Genomic DNA, 18110 nt, shown 5'->3' with positions numbered 1-18110 from the left:
AGTTACGTTGTCACATACCCACTAACTGTTTCCTGCTTCCGACTGCAAGAAAGAATCCTATCTGAACTATAAAATAAATAACACAAAGATAGGTGGAACTTGCCTGGTCAAATTTTTCTGTTTCACCTAAAATAATTAAATTCAGCCTTTTCCTCAGTAAGAACATTAAAAACATTTCTCACCTCTATCCAACCTCCTCTTGTCACACAGTGTGAGAAGCTGGGTATTAGAACTGCGTGGATACCTGTTGCAGTTAGTCATCAATTAGTTTGATGTCTATCAAACGAATCATCAATCATCTGTTAGTTTCTGCATAGGACTGACTTCTGGCAGTGGACTGGCAAGAGACCCAGTGGTTGACTGAAAGTCTAATCACCCTTATAGTTTCATAACAAAGCATTTGACACATTTGTGCAGGACTGTGAGAAACTGAAATGTTATGGTTCATGGTTTAAACATTGTTAAAATCACCAACTTACTTTTGTCGACTGCAGCAAACTAGAAAGAAGCAACTGCTCATCTGCGACCAACAAAGCCCACTCCCTTCCAAATCTGCCTCCTGTTGGAAACCAGACTGTAAGTTACTGGACCATGAATTAAGCCACCTGTCAGAAACTTGAGATAAGATAAAAGTGGTAAATTATTGTCCAATTATCTCAGGTCTATGGAGAAGTAAACAAGCCTGGAGGGAGAAGAATGTATCCACAAAGAAAGGCATTCTCAGCAGCTGTGTGGAAAGTCTTCTCTATCTGGGTTGGGCAGGGTGGCCACAGCCTGCAGGCTCATCTGCGGAGGCCAGGTTCCCACCCCACGCCTGGGGGAGAGGCTCTAACCCTGCAAGGGGAGATGGTGCTTCCCATCATGCTAATTGCCCCTCCTTACGTAACTCACTCAGGTTTAAAACTCCCTTCCTGCCCCTGGGGAAGGTCAGATGGGGTTTTACCCCAATGTGAAGCAGTCAGGTCTTCAAAACTGTCATAAACCATCAAATACCCTTGAAGCACACCCAGACTCATTTCTGGGGCCTTCCAGCAACAGTCCGAAGGTGATTGAAAAGCAGTGAAAACCTCCTCTGCCCAGGGGAGGCACACGGGTATTCTGACTGAGCCTAAGCACATTTTAAGACATCGGACATTGTGTTTCAGGGGCTTTCCCCACACCCAGCAGGACAAAATTGTGACCATTGCTTTGACCAAAAGACACTGAAATTGCAATAACCAAGCATTGTCACGAGGTCCTCAGGTGGTTACCTCTTTATACTCTTACTACATCTCTTTCTTTTCCTTGTACATTTTTAAAGTGATATTTTTAAACTTTCATATGGCTATATTATTATAGATAGTAATAAGCAAAAATGATACATTCTTGCTTTCCATTGCAACCAGATTGTTCTAAAACAAAATAGAGAGAGAGAGAGATATTTTTTTTTTACAAACACCAATCAACCGATCATTGGTGTCATTTCACTCTTAATAATACACCCTGAGGGATCTATTAACAAGAACCTGGTTTGCCCTTGCCTTTAACAAGGATACTTCCAGCAATAACATTTTAGACAGTCTGGACAACTCTCTTTGCTGTCTGTAACCAAATGATCAGCACTGTTTTTATAATTAAATAGTCTTGACAAAAACCACAAGGGAATTAAGCTATTAGAGCTAGCAGCTCTTTCTGCAGAATCAACCAAATTACATAAACCATTTTAAATAATTGGTAGAAGCTTTTCCTGTGGATGCATCAGTTGACAGATGCCTACTACATAATTTGAAGTAATTGATAGATATGGATCCTGCATGTGCTGGAGTGGCCACATAAAATTGAAGATGATTTGAATTTCAAACATCTGGCCACATGAGAGATTAAGAATCTCCTCGGAACCAAGTGAAGGTGTTATTGTAACGACCCTTGCTTTAAAAGCTCCATTCACCATCTACACAGTGTCCACTTTGAAAGATTCAGAAAGAAAGAGAGACATATAGACTTATGACCTTTCACAATAACATATTTCACTCTTCTAAACTCTTCTGAATATGTATTTAAACCAGAATGAATCAACAGTTTATGATCCCATACAATGAGGCTAAAAAGAAAATATAAAAATACAGAATTATCCTCTGCGAAATAGCTCAATAAATCAGGGTTTTTCTTTTCAGCAAGGAACATTGTCTGCTAAATTTTGTACAGCAAAAATATCCCAAATAGGTGGAGCCAAACTCCTAAGAAGTTCTTAGAAACTTAGAATTTTCTTAGGAACAGAAGTCGTCAGCGAGTATTTTTCACAGAATATACTAACTATAAGGACACTATATGATTATACTATAATTTTAAGAAATCAAATGTAACAGGAAGTTTACTATGTTCCTGCTCCATCCTGAATATGAGAATTAAATCTCAATCCATATCTCTTGTTATGTTTGAAACACCTTACTCTGTGTAATCATCCATTCTTCCTGAAAAGATATGAAGGGAATAATTTTTTGCTGACCATAATAAAAATTGAAAATTAAAATTTTTTTCAGGAATATTTTAATTTCTATTTTTAAGGAAAATGTAAATGTACAGTTTTTCTTTTGTGTTTGGTCCATTACTATCAAAATGTTTTATTAGGACCCCTTTGAATGCCTAACCAAATTATTTTGGTTCAATTCTCCTGTCTCCCCTCATTTTTACATAGCATCATTGAGTTTCAAAATTCTGCATAGTGGAATGGTAACTGTTATGGTTTCAATTCATTTTTTCAGCCAATGCACCATTTATGTCATGGTTTCACATTCGTCAAATTTTGTTTATCAGCTGGGAGATAAGACTTTGGGAGAAAAAGGCAAAACAGGCACAACTTAAAAGTAAAAATGGATAGATTTTATTAATATACACTAAAGAAAAAGAGAAAAGAAAAAAATGAGACATTCTGAGACATTCAAACATCTACCCCCCGTCCAAACTGTTCACTTTCCCACTCACCACAGAGAGAAAACTATGATTTTCAGTCAGTTGCCACCATCTAAACACTATCCTACATCACCTTGGGAGAGGAGCCTCTCTAGGGTTATGGAGAACACAACACAAGAAAAGGTCTGGTGGCTTTCAAGGCCACAGATCTGCAACTGCCCGGAATTCTGCAGATTCTGTACAGTCTCACTCATATAACAATTTTCCATGCTGTTTATGGGCTTCCACATGTTTGGGGTATCATTTTAAGAATGCTTTTCTAGTACAAAACAGGAATTCTCTTCTATCTCTAAATTTGCCTCTATCTCAAAAGAAATAGAGACCTCCTTGTTTTTCCCAGGAGCCAGGGACATATTCTAATCAAAATTCTCAATTAAAATGTATATCAAAATTCTCAATTAAAATGTGTATCAATACACACAACCCTTTGACTAGAACTTGCATTCCCCCAAGCAGCATTAGGATATTACAAAACCAGTCCATTTCCCCATAATTCACATCCAGAGAAGTCCGGTCAGAAATGTCCACTTCCTCTATCCCATCTTCCAATAATCTTTCTCAGTTCTTTCACTGACTTTTTCTCCATGCTGTCTCTCTACATTTCAAATCACTCTGTCTTCCATGGAGGAGGGAAAAGGGTTAAAGTCTTTGCCCAGAGTTTTTTCTCCTCTTCAGTGGACTCTCGGAACTTCAAGGCCACAGGTGATGGTGGGAGAGGAAGGGGGAGAGGGAGCTGCTCAGGAACGCTGATGGACGAAACCTCCTCCACCCCTGATCAGATCTAAAGCGCCTCAGACTTGGATCAGCTCCCTGGAGCTCTGGAGAAAAGTTCTTAAAAAGTCTCTCCTCTTTCAGACCAGTGGCTCTGGCAACCAAGGCCCAGAGCACAGCCACCGTGGTCCTGGCGCAGGGCCAGACTGCTGGTCTGCAGTCCTCCTCCTCTCCCCATCGGAGGAGCCGGGAGGGGACAGAGGGGACACAGCCAGCCTCAGCTGCTCTCCCACAGGCAGGGCCCTCTCCAGGGTCTGACAGCCCTGGCCCCGGGGACCAGCCCAAACCCCGACTCACGAGGTGAGGGGAGTTACCTCCCTGCTGGCTGCAAAAGGAACTAGTCACTTGGGATTTATGATTCAAGACTGTGTTTCCAGAGATGTAGATTCATCAGCCACGCTGTTCATCAGCCACGCTGTTAATCACAATCCATGCTAGAACCTCCTTAGGAAAAACTTTCCACATTCATACTAAACCACCACAGTAACAAAATTTGAAGTATTTTCTTAATTTTAAGTGGTGTTAAAGATTTCTTTTTAGTTATAACAAAGTTTAAGTTTCCTTTTCCTTTATTCCTTTTTTTTTTTTTTTTAAACTATGGAAACCCTTTCTCTCACTGTCTTTCACAGTCTCTCAATTAATTTTTGCCATATTATTGTCAGCACAAATAAGCAAAGCCAGTTGAAAATGTCCCACTTATCTAAAAATGTCATAGAAATCGCTATGTCTTCTTTGGCTTCAGCGAAGCATTACAACCTTCTACGAATTATCTGCTTTTCTTTACCTATGACATAAAGTTAGCGCTACCTTTAGATATTCATATTTACTTCCACATTCTCTGTCAGGAAGGATTAACTGACACAGTTGAGGTAAAATGAAATATTTCCATAGCTTCAAAATAATTGATCGGAAATTCAAAAAAATTTATTCTATAAAAGTGACTTTTTCTGCCTGAGAGGAAATACAAAGACGAACAATTTCCCAGATTTTTATGTTCTTAGCAGATTTCAAAAAATGTTTACTGACAGACCACTAGCATAAGTGGTTGTCACACAATATTATGGGAAAAAGAGATTTCTTGTCTTGGAAAAATACAAGTAAGTAGCAATTTTTATTTAGCTCTGAGAGAGGGTGTTAGCATAAGGCAAGAGAAGAGACAAAGCACAGAAAGTTTCTGTTCTTTACTAACAATAACTAATATAAGTAACAACAAGAAGACTTTGGACAGCAGCTGTTCCTGGTCATTTCATGATTACAATGAGCAGGCAGGTACTCACTCATCCTCAGAAAACCAGGATTCCATCTCACAGAAAGGTGAATTGGGAGAACCAAAACTCTCTAAGTATTTCCCAATTCCTTCTTCTTCTCCCAGTTTTATTTACTGAGCATGATGCCATGTATTTTGGGATACCCCGTGGTCATTTGGGGTGACCTGTCCTGGCTGTGTCCCCTCTCAATTTCTTGTGCACCCTCAGCCTCCTGGATGGCAGGGCAGTACAAAAAGCAGAAAAGGCCTTGATGCCTTGGAAGCACTACTCAGTAATAAGAAATCCATCTTTATATTATCAAGTCTTTTTTCATCAGCAACATAAAAGACAGCTCCATACTAGCTACTGTGAAGAAAATTAATTTTATCGTGGGCCAAATTAGCACACTAAGTTTTCTATTGATGCTGTTACATTGACTTAGGAAATATATTGACATAGGCAACATTTTGCTGCAAGCAACATCTTACTTGCCTTGATATCGCTAACAAAGATTGTTCTGGCAAAACAGATGAATGTTAAACCAGGGATAGCTACACAAAAAAAATTGAACTCTACTGATCTGAAAAAGGTAAAAAGGCCATATTTTGGGTAAAGTGCAACTTAAAAAAAAAACTGATTCCAAATGCTGTGAATTACAGAGTAGTTCCAGGACTTCTGTGTTCCTTTACTTTCTTGAAAGGGATAAAGAAAGTTTTTCTTCATAATTTCTTCCAAACTGAGAAAGGCCCCCTCACCTTTCTCTTGTGGCCTGGAGAAAAAATATTGCTGATGAAGAAGCCTGAGGCAGAAGCAGCAGATTGGGAATTTCTGCCTCACTACATTTTCCTCCCAACAAATACATATTTGCAGAGAGAAGAAAAGTCATCTGCATCTAAGATACTTTATACTTATTTCCCTGGAAGAATATTTCAGACTCCTCTGGCCTGAACACAGGAAAAATATTTCCTGACTAATCCAGGATTTTGGTCCTGAGATATCTGAGAAGCAGCCTTGATACTTAAAGGACAACCCACATATACTGTCTTACCATTTGAAGACAATTCTTTTATAAGTACAGTTTTCTAACAGTGTAATAGCTTCAGCACTGAAATATCAAGGAAATCCATAAGTATATTTTAGATCATTAAAGCTGCTATTTAGAGTTTTGATTGCCACAGACAGCACTCATTAATTTACTGCAGTCTGAGAGGGGCTGGAACAGAGACTTAACAATCAGATTTTAGGAGAAGAAAATTTGGTGAGTTGATGCTGATTTATTTTTAGGATCTCGTTTCTGAAAAAAATCTATAGTTTGCTGATTTTTCAACAATGAAAGTACGTTCACTAATTTTTCCTTTTTTTATTGCCAGACGTGACTGGACATTGCTGAGGAAAGGGTCCAAAAGCAATATTCCATTCAGTTATTTGAATCTGAAATAAGTTGACAGAGTGAAATATTTGCCTCATGAGCATCAGCTAGGTTCCTTGAAAAAAGATGAAGCATGAAGCACCTTCATGGATGAAGTTCATCACTGGATTGATTAATTGACATACTTGGCTTTCAATTTTAACAGGGGAATTTTCCTTCAAATCTTCTTGAGATCATCCTCTCTCTAAAGAGCACAGAAGCTCATGTAAATTCTCCATCTGATTAAAATGGATCTGGGGAATTTCTAATCACTCTATCTTATCTTTTGGTTTTGAGGTGCTACTTAAAACACACGTCGTCAGATCCTGTTACTCTTGTCTGCATTAGAGCACATGAAGAAATGATAATCCCCTACTTTTGGCTATTTAATCACTTGTAGTGTAATAGACAATAATGACAGAAAAACCTACACAATTCTGAAGAGAATGCCAAAAGGAGAAAAGAAACCTGACTGCCAGGTGCAGGTTTGTGTCTTAGTCACTACTAACACATTGGAAAACTATGAAATAATTCAATCTTTACAAGGTGCAGATGTGACTGAAAATTTAATAGAACCACTCTTACTAGGAGCTTACCTAAAACATAGTAGAGGCAATAATTAGACTGCTTATGCTTTGCTCTCAACCCCAAACAGTATGCATTATTTAAATGTCATTTGAATTTAGAAAGTACAGTAACTCTAGCTGCCTTGCCAAATCTGTTAAAATGTTCCCCTGTAAACAAAATACAGAAAAAAAAATATGCTTAGTAGAATGAAATTTACATCAAGGCAGAATGCCCTCTGTCCCCCCTGAAAGCCAAATTATATCATTCTAATAAAATGTTCATTCTAGACAATATTCAGGATTTAAAAGTACTTTTCTTTCTACTCTATATTTACAATGCCATGAGCTTGTCTGTGCAGTCATTTTGCCTTGGAATTAGTTGTATGTATGAGAGCTCACTGAAAGGAGCCAAGCTTGCAACATTATACCTATATAAAAAAAGGTTAACTTGGTTAAGATCCAAAAATAGGAAATAAAATCTAAAAGCAAAATCAGTATGTATGTCTTACCCAACAGACATAATTTTTAGAGAAACAAACAAGAAGTCTAGGAGGAGAATTTATTAAAAAAATCCCAAATGTCAAACAGCAAGTCTGAAAATAAGAAAAACCAAAACCAAAACCAAACCAAACCAAAAAAACCCAAACAGACCCAAAAACCCTCCCACCTCTAGTACTCCTCCGCCCTGCCTCTTGCTATCTATTGGCTGTTCTCTGTGTATAACTTTGGCAATATAAGATAAAGAGCTGAAGTTCTGGGGCTATCCATTTTAGCAATATTAGCAATAACTGATATTAAAAAAGTCAATAAACAGAAAATAAAGATAAACAAAAATAAATAAAAGTACTCTTCTCATGTTTGGATATAGTCCCCAGGCAGATACAAGTGAAAAAAAAAAAAGCTATCAGATGCAGAGAGGGTTTTGTTCACTTTGGCAGAGATTTCCATGCAAGCTCATCACATTCCAGATACTTTTCCCCAAGCATATTTCAATTCCTTGATTCTTCTTCCACTTCATAAATATTGTCATTTATATTTCAGTGGGATAAATCCATGAGTAGGCATGCACTAACAAAGTTCGCTGGCGGCATAAATTGAGTAGGCATTTAAATAAAGCTTGAATAGCAAAATATCTTATGGAAGAAGCTGAATGCTCCTGAGAACTAAAGTAACCGGGGCAGAACAAAATGCAGTGGTACAATGAAAGCACTGCTGTTGGTTCTTACTGTGCTTTTGCTGTAAAGGAAAAAAATTAATACACTAGTTAGAAGCAGAAGACAGAGTCGAACATCTCATCTTAGAGCAATCAGTGTAGAGAAAGTAAATACATGGCAGATGAGGGTTTCCATTACAAAGAGCAAGGTATTAATTAATTCATGCTTGCCATTACAAAGAGTCATTACCACTATCATGTGGGATAATTTTTTGTTCAACTCTATTTGAAAAGACATATTTACACTTCAAAATATGTCAGCCACAGAAATAAGAAAGACCCAGAGAATGACTTTTCTCTGTTTTGGCTAGAAACTGAAGATAACTGGCTGTTTAAAGCAACAAAAATCAAGACTGAAAGAAGATACAAAACCATCTTAGGAGAGAGATAGGAGCTAACAGCACACGGAAAGAGAAGCTCTACCAAGTACAAAGGATAAGTGACTGTGTGTAAGGACTTAAAGAATGCAGTTACCAGTCGCAAAACACCATCCCAAAGAAGGAAGTTCTCAGAAGATAAGCCACCACAAAAGGAACTTAAATTAAGAACAAATGGCATAGCAAGGAGGAGCTAATTCTGGGCCTGGTTAGCTCTTGGATAAAAGTTTCCATGATGGCAAGCTGTGGGAAAAGAAACAAGTGGTTATATATGACATCTCAAGTTACATGAACAAAATCTGTGCCTTATGGATACCTGTGACTTGGACTGTATAAGTGGTACCTCCAGAAGAATGACTTTGGGACCCCCACCACCAAGAAGACCAGGGTTAAGAAGTACCAACAGGATGACACAGGGATTCATCTCATGGTGATATCTTTCTACTTAATGCATTTCTCTCTGTCTCTTGTTTTTCTTCTGCTCTTTTACTGTTTCTTTCTGCCTTTTTCTCTACCTTATTTACTGTCAACCTACATTCACTGCTAAATAAAATCTGTACTATTGACTTAGGCTTATGGTCTTGTTTGCACCTGAATTCAGGCAGAGACATCTCTTAATAATAGATCATAACAGTGTGAGGGAATGAAAAAAATTTTCTAAAACCAGGAAGCAGTTTCCTATGGGAGGGCAACCATCTAAAACAAACCTCCATCCCATGTCCTTTGCTTGGACACTTAGCATACTACAGAGCTTGTTCATATCTGTTGTGCAAGAGAGGTTGCATGTGACCAGTTCTATATTTGCCCTGCTTTGTTATTTCTTTCTTCTTATCCTGCATCAGTTTATGTTATGAGGTAGGCAAGTGGTTCCCTATTAGCAAGAATAGGTGTAGTGAATTGCAGACCAGCAATTTAATCTGCTGCTTCTTTTTTAGCATCCTTACACCTAAATACCTCTAAAAATCTTACTCCTACAGCTTCACTGTAGTTTCACCTGTTGTATAAAGAAAGTTGCGTCTGTGCTTAATATTTTCTATTGGTTGTTTTTATATGTGAAGTTATATCATGTTGTAGTAGCACTCAAGCACAAGTTAGACCAAAGGATTAATGAAACCTTTATACATTTGTATTATCAATTGTGCGTTTATTACACTTCTGTGCAACACTAACTAAAACAAATGTGTTTTATTTAGACTATCTAATTGTTAAACCTATCTGTCAAACTTATACCTTCCAGCTCCTGTGTGAAAAAAAGTGATGAATTTAAAGGTCGTTTGACTCTGAGGTGTGTCACAAAATTAAGGATAATGATATTTTCTGCAGATTATAGCATCCATATCAAAACCAATGAAGGACAAAGTTATGAAAGTATTTTTCAGTAAGCTGTCTCGATTTAGAGACAAGTTCAGGAGAAAATGCTCTGGAATGAGTGTTTCCGCTGAAAAAGGGTTACGACAATCCTCTTCAGCCAATGACAGATTGATAGTAGTGGATGAAAGCATAAAAACCCACAATTGTTTATTGACAAACACTGTGTTTGTGTGACAAACACTCTGCCCACATGGCATGGGGGAAAACAAAAAGCATAAATGCTAGATATTGAATTGTCCAACCCCACATGCCCACATTGGAATCAAAAACCAGAAAATTCCAGGGCAAGAAAAAAAAAAAAGCACTAGCTGGCAACGTGACGGGGGAGGGAAAAATGGCGTTGGCTTCTGTCTCAGTGAAGAAAAAAACCAAAATGTTCATGCGAATGCAGCAGCTCAGGCAAAACCAGATGGGAATCCGGTGAATATCTGATGTTGGTCTCATCCTCACAGCAGATAAAGCTGGTGGATTTGTGTCCTTTCTTTTGCTGGGTTGGTTTTTCTGAAGTCTGAGGCTGAGATGGAGCAGCCCCTCAGCACCTTCCTGCCGGTCCCTGGCTGATTTTTCTCCTGTTGATTGTCCTCTCTTATCTTGGACCAAAACCAAACTAGTTCAAGAAAACCAAAGGCCACCAAAGGATTGCTGCCACAGTCTCCAAGGCCAGAGAAAGGAAGAAAACCTAGCTTAAGCTAACGAAAAGCAGGCTACCTAAGCAAAGGAAGAGAGCCCAATCCACCCAGCACCCAGATGCCTGGGGGTGAGGGTTTTTTTTAAAAAAAACCCTGACCCACTGACATTTCAAATAGCAAGTAGTCATCATGTTCCAGGATAACACAAATTATCCATGTGGAATTCTTGCTGTCTGGTTTGCTTTTGAGTTTGCAGGTGTAATATCTTACCAAACTGATTAAAAAAAAAGTTCTCAAGAACTAACTTCAATAGAATAAGAAGGAAAAGAGCTTACACTGTTTCAGTATCTTGTCTCTTGTGCCTTGTTCAAAATGTTGAGATAAGAACACTAATAAAGAGAATAAAAGGACAAGTTTAACAGAATGCATTGGCATGTAAATGGTTGCAATCCCTTATACTTTTCATCAAAACCAGAGATTGAAGATTACTTAATTCACACTTTTACTTATTGGCACTCAAAAGCAGCATACTTTTCTGATTGTAAAAATGTAAGAACATCAAGAATTGTGATGCTAGTCGGTGGGAAAAATAGCCTTTAATTGACTAGATAACTTCTGTTTGAAAATGTATATTTCAGTGCTGCTGGAACACAAAGTGATTGTTTTTATTCAGCAAACACATCCTTCCAACAGTCAGACGTCGGCTAACAGGAAATGAGAAATGTAGCCAGTTAGCGCAGATGAAATTGGAATTTTGCAATCACAAATATAAAGGTAAACTCTATATTTCAAAGGCAAGTGGGAGGAAATGGAGTACTACTCCCAAATCCTTCTGTTATTTGCTGTAAATCCCCAAGCATCTATTTAATCCACATAACTTTACATCTAAGTATTACTTTTGGAGTTTGAGCCAAAATCCAGGGAAAGATCCAATTGCATGCCTGCAGTAAGGTGTCTAAATATATGAATTTGTGTGGTTTTTATAGCTGTTGAAGACTTGCCATTTCCATTTATTGTGGAGGGGTTTTTAAACTGTTTAGAACTCATGAAATTTGGGCCGATTAATTACCTGCCTTCATTTCAGGTTTCATGGCTAATTTAGGAAACTTAATTTGACCAAATGGTGCTTATAGTAAAAAAAAGTCTCAGACTTAAAAGCAAGCATCATCATACAAATGGAGTACAGTTAAATATTTTGTTAATATTTTGGCACTGTGGTGTGATGAAAACAACTGCAAGAGCAAAGATCACCCATTCGCTTTGCTGTTGCCCATGTGTCTCTAATATTTAATTTCAGACTTGAAAGGATTTGTCTTAAAGATAACTCAGAAAATATTTGCATTTACTGGTAAAAGCAAAAAAAAGTTTCGCTGTTGTATGGTGTGTGTGTATTTTTTAACACTAGGATTGAGGAATGTAAGAAGTTGCTGAAACTATAACCTTTGTAGGTAATTGTTTTCAAGGGGGAGAAGGTTCTCTCTGATTTACAGGTAGAGGTTGCTGAAGGAAGATATTTTTCTGATGAAGATATGTACCTTCTCTTGTGGTCCTCGTTAGTCCTTTTGCTTCAAGAGAAGGAGCAGGGATGAGGAGGCAGGGAACAACAGAATAGCAAAAGAGATTTTGCGCTGTGACAGGTAGAAGCGCACATCAAGTGAAATTTTGTCTATATATCCTTGGTAAGAAAATGATAACTTTAATTATAAACAATTCTAATAACTCAGTTACGTAGAAGGTCAAGACTCTGCTAATACAGGAAAAAGAATGAGTAGGAACAAGATACACCAGCCTACACTCCTGAACTACACTGTATCATTTACAAATTGCACATTGCAGCTACATGACTCCTTGCAGTGCCAAATCCTCATGCAATACAACTCTTTATAGAAGGATCTGCTTAAAAGTTTTTGATAAGAACTATTATTTAAACTCTATGGGAATCTAATTTTCTATTGTTCCACATCTTTACACCAGTTATAATGCTCAAGCAAAAGGATCAAGAAATACATTAAGTGAAAAATGGAAACAACAGTCTTGAGACGCAGAGACTTTCTTTTCTGTGTGGATTTAGTATCTTCTTGATTCCTCTGCATCCTTAAAACAGAGTTAGTCTATAAAAGTTTATTTCATGTACAGAAAGGTCACTCTTTGGCTTCACAAAACTGCCAAAATATTCCAAATAAAGATCAACAAAACCCCTCTCCATGTGGGTAAACTTTCTACTAATGTATCCAACAGATTCTCAGTTTTTCTGTCTGATGTCCACACAGACACCCATCTGTAATACTTCCTTTAAGTTTTTAAACAATTAAAGGAAAAACCCTTAATTGGAGAGTTAGAAGGGCAAAGTTTGTTGATCGAAAGTCTGAGATCAAGAAAAAGTCTTTAGAGATTTGTGTTAGGCTGTTAAGGCTTTAACAGGTTCTACTTTCTTTTTTTTCATTGCAAGAATCCAACAACACAAAGTGGTAAAGAGTATTCTGACTTCATCTCAGAGTGATATAACAAATTCGGGTTGCAAATGAGTGTGGGTTTGTTTGGGATTTTTGTTAGGATTTTTAAGTCAAAATCACCTCTTATGCTGTAAACAATGTAAGAAATTCAAACTAGGCGTGAGCTCCTTGCTTCACATATCTCATGTATGCTTCCTTAAAAATAGGGGCAATCCATTTAGATGAGAGCAATTAACTAGCAATTCCAGGAAGCTGACTAGTAGAGAGGAGTGATGTGTTTATAGAGTCAAGCAGGCCTTTTTGGTCAGTGTACTGCATCACTTACATGGTAGAAAAGAACAAGAACAGGAGTGGTAAAACTGTAATGAGGCTTTATTTACACTAATTCATATATTTTCAGAATGAGAAAATGACAATTACTTCTGATTTGCCAAGATGAGAATTACAGCTGTGTTTTTCTACCATACTATTTTTATTTTCTTACAGCAAAAGCTTCTGTAATGCCTATAAAATGTAATATCAGCTGCAGTGCTGAATTCCACAGTTAAATAGCGACTCACACATTCCACTGCAGGTATCTTCTTTCAGTTACCAGAGGGCCTTACAGTAACCCCATTTGCTATGGTCTGGGAAGTAGGAATGCTGACAAATAAAGAGGCAGACATATTTACCCATGTGCATTTGCTTTGGTTATATTTCTAATGGGCTCAAGTTCTTAAGGAACCTTCTCTTTCCATCTAAACTTTTGTCACACTCAAATCTCATTTTGATACCCTTTTGCTGAGCTAAGAGGCAGAGTGATTGATCTGGGATTGGGAGCAAACGACTGCTGAAAATGTTTTCCTTCTTGTAATTTCTGTGTTAGCTTATAGCCTTGGTGTTTTCCCTTCACGAACTGAGGACAGGAAAAGGAAAGGACAATGGCCTTGGATGTTTTTTAAAACTGTAACCTTTCTTGTCTCATCTGGGGTGTACAGCTTTGTGGTATGGTGATAGATGGGATCTGCCACTCCTGTGTAAATTCTGAGAAAATCAGCTGTTTGAGAAGTCTCATATATCTGCTGTAGCACTGCAGATTAGCTGAGAGAGGCTCTTTCTTTTGGAGCAGAAATATGCCACTCTTTTTCATTGCTTTGCATTGGCAAAACCAGCATCAGTCAAAGGATTTTTTTCCTTAGTCCAGCCCTAATGTTCTTCCTGAACAGCAGAGGCCATTTTTACCAAAACCTCTTTGTTCCTTCAGTTAATTTTTTCTTCTTTGACTTTGTAAGAGCATATGAAGAGAAAAACCTCTCAAAACCCTTCCTATGAAATAACTCCCTTGTTTTAGATTCTTCCTCCAGTTTTATTCGTTCAATTAAAATGACAGGACTTCTAGTCAATACCCTGTTACTTTCGCAGAACATAAAACTAGGTAGGTGTCCTTTACACAGCTAAATTACATTATTTTCCCTGAAGGAATTGCAGATTTGGTACAGAAACATGATTGATATTTCCTCTATAAATCAATAGAACTAAATTTGTTTCCAACCTAGGTAGAAGAATTGAGAATACAATGTAGCTTGGTGTTGCAGAATATTTGAAAATGAGGTGTGAGCAATTTCAAACTGGGCCCTTGGCCTGCAGAATCTGTGGGCCTCTGTGACGTAGTAAAAATTAAGTTGTGGTGCAGAAAAAATTTCACCCCTCTCTCTTAAGGTATTCCAGGTTCTAACAGGTGTTCATATGTAGTTTTATAGTGTTCATACAGAAGCCTCCTTAAGGCAGCAGATGTGTACATTTTTTAAGTACCTTGTAATGTCAATAAAGTCACAAGAGAATAAATATGAAAAGAGAAACAATAAACGCCAGTGCAACATGAACACAGCCTCAGTGTGAGAGTCGTGACTCAGCCCGACCTCTCAAAAGGGTCCCCAACTTTAGCTTGGTACTTTTATTTCTTTTCTTTACTCTCATGTAGATGACCCTTGTTTATTTTGTGTTAAATACAAGATTAAAAGCCCATTGAGACAATCACTGCATCTCTGCCTCTGTGAGGAACTTGGAAGCGTAGGGATGACTCCTGTAATAAGTCATCCACATAAAACAGTATCAGGATTTTATGGTCTAAGGATTCTTACATGAAACAAAAAAAGAAACAAAGACCCCAAAACAACAACAACAAATGAAAAAACCAACCAAAACCCAAAAAAACCCACAAAAAACACCTCCAAAGAAGCAAAAAACAAAAAATCAAAATCCAAACAACTAACCAAAAAAGAAAGCAAGATCAGGACCAAACAAAGGAAAAAAATCAACCAACTAACCAACCAAGCAAACCAACCCCCTACGAAAGATAATCCAACAAATCTAGCAGCTTGGCCTGTCTAGTGAGTCGAGGTAGAGTGAAACAAACTATACAAAATACTAGCCCTGAAGATACTGGACTCTGAAGAGATAAACAGTGGGGAAGATTTTATTTATTGTCCTTTTATCATCGTTTAAATACGTATCTAATTTTTTAAATACTTACCTGAGCTTTATGTTCTTGTTTTGCTTTTTGATTTTTTTCCCCTGTTGAATAATCCCCTCTTAGAGAATGTGAAAGAGTGAAGTTTAAATAATAAAAAAGTTCACACATATTCGTTATGAGATGCAAACCAGCCAGGAAATATTGTCTTCATAGGCATAAAAAAGACTCATCCATACGTTAAAAAAAAAACAAAACCTGATGTTATACTTTCTGGAATAGTCCAGTTTTCTGTTTGGTAACAATGTCAGGGGGCAAGCATCCCATCAGAGACATACATGAGTATGTGCAAACCTGTTCAGTCCATCTCTAATTGAAACTCTGAAATAAACCATTTGGCAGTGAGAGGCTTTGCTGAACTCCCAATCTGACTCTCAAATTAGCACAGCTGACCCTGTTGTACTTAGCTGCTTGCATACTAACTAGGTGATCAATTTTTCTTTTATTGTAGTGCTTAAAAATGTGTTGTCCTGCTTCATTGTACTCTTGTGCTTAGTCTTTCATGAATAATTAGCAATCAAAAAGGAAAGGTAGTTGGTTTTTTAAAGTAACTTCCCCATTAATCATCTGTGATTAGCTACAAAATCTCTAGGGCTACTATAATTCTTTGAAGCTCTGTTTCGTGCCATTTGGCTAGTTCTTGCCGGCTGACTATGCGAGGGATACAACTGACATGGGCATTCAAAAGAAAACCCCTTGATCTGCTTTTTCTTCTGGACTTTCATTCTCAGCGCACGGCACTGGTCCTGCACTTTCATTCACACACAGAAGCAAAGAATCTCACTGTATTACAGAAATTTAACATACAAGCATCTACATAGAAGATTCTAATAGAGTTACGATTATCTCATTCCATTTTACACATTTCAATGATTGTACAATTATTAACCATGTGACACCCACAACAATTATTAGTTATTATTCCAGTTTCACACCCATTAAAAGTCAGACAAGAAAATCCCTGATTCTGCAATGTTCTTAGCAACAGCAGCTGAACTGCAGAGATTAAGAAAATGTGTCACTTTTGGGAAGCCCTAAATAGTTGATCAGATAGTTGATCAGATTTGTACCCAAGTGTTTATTACATGGCTATTTTTAATAAAAAAATATTCAACAGCCTGAATCCCTTACTAAAAGCAATAGGGTGTTTGCAATTTCTCAGCATGGGTGCTGTATCTATTAGATCTTAAACATGAACAACCCTCTCTCGAACATTCTAATATATCTGGACTTAATGTTAAAATAAAAATTTTTAAGTGTCTGTCACTATTTCAGTTTTTTCATGGACCTGTGCCACCCATTCCAAAACACTTCCTTAAACCTCTTTTCATGCCTCAGTACAAATAGCAGATCCAAGAAGCAAAGGCCCATAATTCTTGTTCAACAGGCAAGGGCTAGTTGAACACATGCCAACCCCAAATACAGCTGGTGTAAGTCAACCGTCCTCCTCCACAAACAAAGGACAGCACAAGGCTCGTTGATCTCTCCCATGGGACAGCAGCCTGCAGGATCTCCCTTGAGCAGAGACACCTCTCAAGGTCACTCCTCAAGGCCAAGAGATTCCTTGTAACACGTCCTTGGAAAGTGAACAGTAGGATCCTAAATTTTGAAATCCTACCTCAGCAATATGGATTAACAATAAGGATTGATTTTGCCCTTGTCAAGAGCCATCTCACGTGTGGGACTAAGTCTGGATGCAGCTGCATGTGAGCTCCCCTCATGAAAGAAGTTTAAAAAGCAATGGGGTCCTTTCTGAATCTCATGACTCAACAGAAAAGTCTCCAACAGTTCTGCCTGACCCTCTTCTTTATGCAGTAAACACTTAAGAGCTCCTTGGTCCTCAATCTGATTAAACCATTGTCACATTTACTATGAAACTTTGTTAAATCATTGGTTTAGACCAATAATTATGTTAATGTTTGTCTCACATTACAAGTTAAAAATACATCAGCCTGGGTTAAATTGATGGAGTGTGCCTGTACATGAGTGTTTCAGTCATATCTGGAAATAAAAGCAGGCTACTGCACTCTCTCCAAAGAGTCTTTACAGCAAAAACTCCATACTGCAGGAAGGATTCCTCAAATATTCTGCCTCCAGATTAGAAAAAATAGTACCTGTCATACTGAAGAAGGATAGAAAATAAGCAGTCAATACAGCAATCAACAGCCTAGACCAAAGCTTTTGGTGAAGTACGACCTTAATTTTTTTTGGTTCTCCTGTTCTAACAAGACACATTCCTTCTGCTCCCTAGGCTGGTCTTACCAGATCGAATAGGCTTCAGTCCTATTTTAGCTACACCCTTTTCAAAAAAATTAGTCTCTTGAAAGCCCAATTATATAAATTTAAAAAAAAAACTAAAATATATGTTTAATATTTGCTTTTACTTTATTTATTTTTATATTTTATATTTATTGTGATGGGGCTGAGTGGCATACACAAATAAATGACACCTCCAAGAATGGCTTCTTGGACCAAGACAGATACGTATACTCATACTCTACAAAGACTAAAGAACCTGTCAACCAATAAAAAGATAGCAAGGAATAAAGGAGGCACAATGTTATTCACCCAGGTTGAATTTGGACTGGATACAGAAACTGCCTTACTTTTTAGGGAA

The sequence above is a fragment of the Sylvia atricapilla genome, chromosome Z (genome assembly GCF_009819655.1).
Source record: "Sylvia atricapilla isolate bSylAtr1 chromosome Z, bSylAtr1.pri, whole genome shotgun sequence".
Taxonomy (NCBI): domain Eukaryota; kingdom Metazoa; phylum Chordata; class Aves; order Passeriformes; family Sylviidae; genus Sylvia; species Sylvia atricapilla.
The sequence above is the reverse complement of the archived record's forward strand: the minus strand, read 5'-3'. Positions refer to the sequence as shown.